Here is a 9,630-nt window from a genome sequence, read left to right as displayed (position 1 = left end):
ACCAAAACATCTTTGATAATTACTGAGGCGTGCAGTAATTTCTTTGAAAGGTGTAGCTCGCGGAGAGCCAATCACTATCGAGCTTTGTGCTTAATGGATATATGTCCTTGACGTATATAGATGTCCATTGACGGAGTTTTTTAACCTCTCTCTGCATTATCTGAAAAATATGAATATCTCATGAGTCTTGTTGATGAAATATGGTGATTTCTGACCAGACTTCACAGAGCTAATTTTCACTCTCAACCTTTTACCACCTGACATTAAGTATGCTTATTCCATTCTGTTTTCTATGCATTTTCTCTGGTACTGACGAAGAATTAAATATGCTCAAAAATCAGCAATTCGACCTCTAGATCGCATGGACTGATCTTGCTGAGGCCCTTAAATCTTTTACTTTTTCCCTTATTTGAGATCATTGACAATGGACAGGAAGAAAAATAACCAGAAGTAGAAGCATAATAATCACTAAGGCGAAGAAGAATTTGTACGACAAATAAATCTTATGGCAATGCAATCACCGTCGAGATTTTTCGTTTTTTATTAACATTCAGGCTGGATACACTTTATCTGTTACGTTGTTCCGTTTCTCATGGTCGATTTGATCAGGCTGTATTCATTCAGATTCTTCACACAGTAAAGCTCAAATGGTTGGCCTCGTGCAGAAGGTTGCTAGCTCTCTAAGGAAACGGAAAGGCCCCTGACAACGAAGTTGTCTGGTTCCTTAAAGGATCGGAGAAAAGACTGTGATCAAACTACTATGAACACGAAGAGTATGGTTTGGTCAAACAAAAACAGCGTGAAACTCTGACAGAAAACGACCCTTCAGCATCAGTCGGCTTTAAAATCACATATTCTTTTATATGGGCCCTTCCTCTGAAAATAATGGGAATGGTTACAGAGGCTGCTAAATACAAAAAATTGCGAATATTTGATATCAACACACACTCCGCTGTACACAGAAATATCTGAAAGGCGAGGACAAAGGCGTGTAAGCATAAGGTATTTCCTGAGGCTGTTTTGTTTTGCACAATACTCTTACTTTTTGATTAGAATTTGATCGGCATTTTCCAGCTCATCATATTTTTGTGTAAATTAAGGAACTGTTTAATTCTTTTCAATATGAACGCGGGAAATTTAAATATTGTCTCTAAAGTCTGGAAAAGTGCCTGACTTATGGAAATCGGCTAATATCACTCCAATTCACAAGAGTGACAGCAGGGAACTTGTAAAACAACTACAGATCAATCTCATTATTGCCCATTCCAGCAAAGTTTTTGGAGCAGATAGTGCATACTGCTGTCTACGAGCATATTGCACCCTATTAACTGAGTGGCAACATGGATTTGTCAAAGGCAGATCATGTGAAAGTTTTCAAGTTTTATTATTTCACACTGTTTACAGAAAAAATAACTTAACATAACATGATTTACAATGATATAGAAAAAATACAAACAGAAATTAACTAGAAGAAAGAATATTTAATTGTGTACCGAGACCAAAGTAGGCAATGAGCTTTCGAGTTGGCCACTGTCATGTGTAGATATTAGTTGGGCTTGGCCGCATGTTTATTATAATTTAAATTAATAGTGACATTAAAGACGAAATTGTTATCGTAAGAGAAGAAAGACATATATAAATGCAAGTTAGAATAAAAGGAAAACTGCATATTGTGAAACATTATCTTGCTTATTTAGCTAACAGTTAAACAATGGTCAGTTTTGAGTAATCAACAAGAACTTTTATACCGCTTTTTGAATAGAATGTATAGAAAACGTTTAAATTCAGGTGGTACAGATTCTCAGATTTTTATTGCAGAGAATTTAAACGTAGACATACCATAATTAGTGTATACTGATGGCTTAAAGAAGTTTTGATTTGCAAAATACCTGGTATTATATGAGTGAATCTCTGATGCAGGTGTGAGAATATTCAGTAGTACAGCTGGGGTGTCATTCTTAAGTTTATATGTAAAAAGTGATACTTTTAGTCTGTAAATATTTTCAAGTTTCAAGATTCCAAGGAGATTATAGTAGGGGTTGACATGTTCTCTGCCATGAGCAAACGACATGCTTCGTATACATCTATTCTACTCAGTGCAGATTTTATTTAATCTACTTTTGTAAGCATCACCCCAGCTGGTAAGACCATAGTTTAAGTATGGATAAATAGGGGTATAATATAATTGTTTGAGCATATGAAAATCAAGATAGTGTCTTAACTTATTAATTATACCTACATTCTTTTCTAATTTATTATTTACATGTTGAATTTGGGATTCCCACAGTGGATGCTCATAAAGATATATACCTGGATACTTAATACAATTTTTGCACTCAATATTGCGGATATTTAAATGTATTTTTTTCTTTGATGATGTGAAACACAGCTAGTTCTTATCTATCACCAGTGGGCTGCGGCCCTTGACGTAGCATTCTTGGATTTCTTCAAGGCTTTTGACAGTGTGAGTCATCAACTTTTATTGCGAAAGCTCTGTAGTTTCGAAATCTCCGGGTTACTTCTGCTCCGGTGTGAAAGTTATTAAATCAACTGTCAACAAAGAGTGGTGCTGAATGGAGTCTCCTCTTCCTGGGCTGAAGTTACATCTGGAGTCCCACAGGGTTCTCCTTGTTGGGGCCCTTATTCTTTGTCATTTTTATAAGTGACTTACCCGAAGTCGTTCTCCCGTGCAACACTATTGCTCTTTATGCAGATGCCTGCAAGGATCATTGATGCTGCGAATGATCAGGATTTGTTTCAACAGGATTTGGACAACCTTTTTCAGAAGAGCGTTCGAAATTGCCAGAATTTTCATGTAAAAAAATGCAAAATTATGGCATTAGCTGAGAAAAAACATCTCTACATTTCAAGCTTTACTTTGAATAGTTATAGACTGGATGAGGTCAAGGAATTCAAGGATTTAGGAGTTATTACCAATGAGTACCTCTCATGGAACTCCCATTTTGACAATGTGGTTGCCAAGGCTAATAGAATACTTGGTCTACTTAAAAGAACCTGTTGAGGTTTCGATGATTCGAGGACCCTGAAAACTTTATATTGCACCTGAAAGGACATGGAAAATGTTGAAAGAGTTGGGACAAATGTAATTTATATATTATTAATTGATGATAAAAGCTGTTAAGTATGTTAAGCTGCCAGTGCCAGCATCTGAAGCCATCTTTCAGGTACGGCAATTAAGTAACAATGAGAAGTGCTGAAATCAGTAAACTTCATGTAGATCCAATTAATTATTAGAAGAAATTTCAATTATTTTTTAATTTTGATGTTACTTTTGACACACATGCAGTAATCAATAATTCTGAGATAATTCCAAGACTTTCGGACAAAATTGTTTCATTCAAGTTTATTTACCTCAGTTGCTTTAAATTTCGGGTAAATTCAGTAAGGTATTGTCACTTTTGGCACTGTCTTGTCCAGATAAAATCTCAAATGATTCAAGGTCAGAATTTTGTTAGAAAAGCCATGGAGTTTAACACTGATTGACTCACTGGTTGTTAGATTTGTTAACAGGCTGATCGATTGGCATACTGATAACTGATCAGCTTATCAACTGATAATCAAAGTGAAAGGCTGTCTACTGAATAAGTGACTAACAACGCGTTGGACTCACTAAATCGTTGAGGAACAAGCAACCAAATTAGTGACTGACTGACTGACTGACTGACTGGCTGATTGACCGATTGATTGATTGATTGATTAATTGATTGATTGCACTGCATTGCACTGTCTCACTGTACATGTATTAAAAAAATTTTGTTTTCTTGCAGATAAGATGTCATCGGTGAGATAACAGCACTAGACCATAATCTTAATGGCTATCTTCCAGGATTATTGCCTTTTTAACTTAACAATCCATTATGGGTGATTGAGCTAGGTAAAAAAAGGGATATAAACCAAGTTCTAGTTTCTTCAACTCTTTTCAGAGTTGTAGTTTGTCTTGCGATAGTTTATTTCCTCTTTGAATAATAAGTACATGTAGCCCTCAGTCATCTCATGATGCCTTCCCCTCAAACCTTGTAGTGTTATTTACTTCAAAAAATGTCAAAACGAAGGGCAATCTTGTTGCATGGTACATAGAGACTATAACGCCAGCCGAGTGCCTGGAACATCTCATTAATAATAAGAAGTTTTCATTGCTTGCATACAATAAATACGGGCTGCATGGTTTTGGAGCTTCTGTATAAATGAAAGTTTTAAGATTAATGCACACATACAAATTGACTGATTATGACTAAAATGCCAGTAATGTTTATGTGAGATTGCATGACTGATCGACTTGCTGACTAACTGATGATAAAGTGATCGTCAAACTAACCAGATGCCAACCATTGAAAATCTGAATTCTACAGTTTTTTTAATTCTATCTTTTATAACTGACTGATTGTTTGACTGACTGACCGACTGACAGACTACTGACTGATCGACTGATCGACTGATCGACTGATCGACTGATCGACTGATCGACTGATCGACTGATCGACTGATCGACTGATCGACTGATCGACTGATCGACTGATCGACTGATCGACTGATCGACTGATCGACTGATCGACTGATCGACTGATTGACTCAGACTAACTGACTAATAGACCGACTCAGACTGACTAGCTGACTGACTTGCTGTCTTACGAACTGACGTACATGCATCATTGACTGAAGACTGATGACTAATTACTTGATACAGAAGTTGTTAACTTTGTTTGGGAACTGTTCTCCACAAGAAAGAAATTGGTACTTGGGTAGAATCACTGAATTATTTAAAAAATTTTTTCCATAAGCTCTTGTGTGCTGTGTTCTCCTTTCTTTTTTTGAAGTGTTATAAAATAAAATCTGGATCATATTTATAGAGAATTACAGCTTTTTACCGGCGAGAGACAAATAGATAGACTGACCAATAATCTTCCTGACTTGTGACTGACAGGTAAATTTAAAGGTATGTTACCAATCGATGTGTTTTAGCTATCTTTCCATCATATATCCAAACACAGGGAAGGCATTTAAGAAAATGTTAATTTATAAATTTTATTTTTTCAGGATTTATGCCAACTGTGGACCATAGACATTTATTCTAACTTGTTGATGATTGCTTTACTGTAAATCCAGTTGTTTGCTGAGGCACATAAACAAATTCTGGTATGAGGTATGCTTTGTTCGAAGTTCACCTCAGAAGTATATTGTACAATGCAACTTGCTTTGTTCGATCAGCAAGCAGAGCGCAAAATGGTATCTTACATTCCTGAATTGGTTCACCCAGTCATTGGGTGAATGAATGTGGATCTATGCAGTGGTTAAATTGCTGTCAAATTTTCCCTTTTTTCGCAAATGAAAAATTTCAAATCTTTCCAAAATATCCTTATGGCTGATAGGCAGCGGTACAATTTTTCTTCAAGGTCATTTTCTTGAACTACTATAATTTGAATTCTATCACACAAAGAAAAGTGAAAGCATAATAAGCATAAGGATGTGCTCACAGTGAGAAAAGGATTATTTCAAAAGTAAATGTTGAATCAATCTCCAGATCTGCAAATATTTAGGTCACTGACGTCCAAAATCACTCACCATAGTAGACGATATTGCGCTAAGTCAGGTTTACTTGGCTTCTTCTCCTAAGAGTCCTTGCAAAATGTTAAATCTTTCAAGTTAATGAAAAAACATATACATTTCATTACACTGACATTTCATTACATTCATGGTTTCACAACATCAACCGAAAAAAAAAACTGTGAATAATGCAAACAAACAAATAAACAAAAAAAACCTGTAGAAAAAAAAAGTGTTGAGCTTCAGGTCCATGGTATTCAAGAGCGTTTTGTTCCGTTTCACGTTGGACTGTCCACCAGTCACAACCAGAACACGTCTAAAACTTCTGGCTCGGGCACCGCTGTTAGGATTTTGAAACATTTGCAAGCTTTTCTCCAACGCTTCTTGCATGTTTGTTTTTCCGCCAGTTCTTTGCAGTTTCTCCAGTTTCCCATTAGCTTTTTGAAGTGAATGTGAAGACAGGATGCGCCTGATTGGCTACTGTTATAGCCGCGTGTAACGAGTCTCGTGCACTCTCATCAATCAACATTTGAATGGCTTTGATGCCTTTTCGGAATTCAGCCCTGCTGGTCGAGCTAGAGGAGTCAATGATGTAAAGAATATCACAGTGGCCACGTAGTCGTCTTTTGAGGCGAGAAGCGTCCGTTTCCGTGCATTTGAAGCTTCTTGCTTGTGGTTCTTGCTGACGGAATGTGCTGAAATTCGTGAACGAGAAGGTAAAATCTATTTTAGATTTCTGGAGGGGTGTGAAGTTCTTTGCTGTTAGGAAACAAATATCTGTTATAGTAAAGAATATGTGATGCTTTCTCTAAGTATACATGAATGCTTCTCTAAGTACACATGAATTCTTTCTTTTTGCCACTGTTGACTCTGAAGATCGTTATTCTTATTTTCTAGACATTTTGAAAAGAGAGCTGCATGATACATGATTTGGAAAACGACTGATTGCCTTATTCCAGAAGTTTATCAATTTTGTGAACAATTTTTTGGTTTCCAGCAAGTGCATTAATGAAAATCAGGTGACAATGTGAAGCATGCTATTTATCAATGAATATTTTGATCAGTACGAGAAATTAACACAAATAGCTATGCATATGAGAATAAATTTTCCCCGAACTTTAAAAAAACTTCGATGTTAGTTGAAGGATACAATAATCACGCAACGCAGAAATATATGTACATATATTTTTTTCAGAAAAATGTGTCTTATGCTATTAAGCATATGGCCAGTCGTATTTGTACTATAGGTGACTCTGCGGTATACACGTCTTTCATTAAAATTTTCCTTTGGTTTAATATTTAAAACGTGGTTGAATGCGACAGTTTCTCCTGTTACAGATTATCGAAATAACTCTGAGATGAAGTCAAGTCAAGTCACTGGAACCTTCATTGAAACTTTATAAAGAACCACTCATTATTTATCGCCAGTGGGGGGGGGGGGGGAAGAGAGGGGGATGATTTTTTTTTGGTGGGGGTGAAGGGGTCTGATTGTTTTCAGGGGAAGCGGAGCGAGCATCAGTCGTAGTCAACAACGTATAAAGGGGGAACGTGACTATTAAGAATAGACTGCCAATGAACTGCCAATTAGGGAGGATCATGAGAATATTAAAAGACCCCGGCTTATGGGGAGATCAATAAATTTTTTTAAATGATGGCCGGTCGCAAAAGCCAGAGTAAAATTTGAACTCAAACATTCAAACGCATAGATACTGCAATTAACATATGTAACAGGAAAAGTTTAGAGTTATTTATATCGCTCTTCTCCTTTTCTTCTGTCTTCGCGCTTGCACACGCGGATTTACCGTACAATTAAGAAGACGGAATACTCTGAGAAATGAATGCTCGTGATAGATGAAAGGTCACACATGTTAACACGCGATATAATTGAAAGTCTCATTTCTGAACATGTCTTATTTCTCAATTAAATCTGCAGAGACTTCACTGGTCGCTAATACAGCTTGCCTTTCTGCCAACCTGATAAGTTGTTGCTGGCCATTTCATCAATGCTGTTAAACTCTTTTAAAGTTTCTTTTAACGGAAAATATTGTCGAGATGGCCAATGGCTCAATTTTTTCAGAGATGAGGACTCGTTTGTTATCCTCTTGGCGATATGCCACTTCGTGAGCGCCGGCTGTCATCGCGGAATTGTGCTGATCATAGGCGGCCCCAGCTCCAGCTGAGATGTGAGATGATCATCTTGCACAATAACAGTCATAGTTATAACAATTTACAAACTCATTGGCCAGCGCAGAATTAGTCCACTGAGAATCCGCGGTACTGGCCATATCGATTCACGTCGTTAGAGTCATCGCACAGTAAATAGTTTCGTACGAGTCCCTTCAAAATTAATTTGAGATCACATAAAGGTAATCCCAATGTCACAGTCAAGCCATCGCAAAAGACAAAACAAAAAAAAACAACAACAACAACAAAAAAAAACACACCAAAAAACACACAAGCAAGTAAGCTTACCAAACGAACGAAAACCCTGCTCCTTGATTTTTCGTCACGTACTTCTGAGTCCAGCAAATGTAAACAAAAGAGGAAAGAAAAAATCGCCGCGTAAAGAACTACGGGTTTGAGGTTCCCTAAAAAGATAAGAACGAGACAGTGACACGCAAGAGGGTCTCAATGGGGTTAATCGTTAGCCGTAAAACGGCCAAAATATTTAGCCGTTAGACGTAGAAATTGACAAGTTTTAACCGTTAGTCGTAAAAAAAGTTAATCGTAAAAAATATGTCTGGTGGAAACAATGGAAAGGTGTTAACCGTTAGCCGGAAATTGGCCAAAATTTTAACCGATAGCCGTAAAAGCCATCACCCCGTTGAGACCCTCACGCAAGGGGCAACCGAAAGCCAAATGTGCTATTTCCTTTGGGTGATGAAAACTGACCACAATTTTTTTCAAAGCTGAATATGTTTTACGTCTGTTAATATAGGTGATAAGTTTATACTGCAATCATTGATCTTTTAACGAAGGGAGGGGAGGATGGGGTGTAGTGAAAGTGTGAAAGTTACATGTTCAAGGATCATAAGTTTGTATTGAACTTCTGACTGAAGAGTTGCCCACATCAAAGTTTCTATCGAAGGCAACGGTCTGTGCGCTTGTGTGTACCACAAACCTACAGATTCTATTTCTTGTTATAGTCTTAGTCACGTCCATTCAGTCTCTCAAACTTCGTCTTTTAAGTAATGACGATCCTAATTTTTCCGACAAATCAGAGGCAATGTGCTTGTTTTTCGAAAAACGTGGCTATCCTGTTTCTGTCGCTTAAGCGGGCCACCACTGCATTAAATAAATTGATAGACAGCTTTACAAACGTCACAAAAGGAAAATACCGATCGAATCTCATTTACCCTAACATTTCACCCTCACAATCACACAGCTGAGTCCATCATTCTTAATAACTTTTAATTACTTCAGAATGATCCCGAAACTGGTACCATCTTTTCGCAACCTTTATTGACATCATTCAAACGCGACAAAGACATGGGCAATTTTTTCATCAGAAGTTCAACATGTAGAAACTAATGATCAACACGGAACTTCAAATGGCTGCGCACACGATGCAAAACTGGCCCCTTTATTCATAACGTCGGGAAAATATCGAGATCAAAGCGATCCATTAGATTACTGATCATTTCGCGTTTACCTCCGCCAATGTCATCCTCCGCCCTTGCATAACTTGAATTATTTCAAAAAGGTATACATTGGCGAAACATAAACAGGAAGACGAATTAGCGACCATTTCCGAGAAAACCTTCATGACAGAGAAAGGAATGCCAAGGACGCATCCAAACCAGTCGCTAGACACTTAAATCTCTCAAATTATTCTAAGCAGAATATGGAAGTCGTCGGCCTTTCCCTACATCTAGGCAATTCGGAAAGCTGCAAAACTTTCGAACAAAAATTTATTTATTTTCAAATCATGGGTATTGTCGTAGAATGCGTTGACCCAGGGATAAAAGGATGCTATTACTAGGGCTTTAAGAGTGAGGCTTGCTTTAGATTGACCAATCACCGACGAGAATTTTGCTGCAAGCTTCTTGTGTGCGTTAGTTTCGGATA

General features: G+C 37.3%; 1 pseudogene; it reads right to left on the bottom strand.

Annotated features, from left to right (window-relative positions):
* Positions 1-5,309: 5,309 nt before the first annotated feature.
* LOC131778517 (uncharacterized) lies at positions 5,310-7,847 on the bottom strand (annotated as a pseudogene).
* Positions 7,848-9,630: the final 1,783 nt, after the last annotated feature.

The sequence above is a fragment of the Pocillopora verrucosa genome, chromosome 1 (assembly GCF_036669915.1).
Source record: "Pocillopora verrucosa isolate sample1 chromosome 1, ASM3666991v2, whole genome shotgun sequence".
In the NCBI taxonomy this organism is placed as follows: Eukaryota; Metazoa; Cnidaria; class Anthozoa; order Scleractinia; family Pocilloporidae; genus Pocillopora; species Pocillopora verrucosa.
This window is presented reverse-complemented; position numbering and strand designations above follow the sequence as displayed.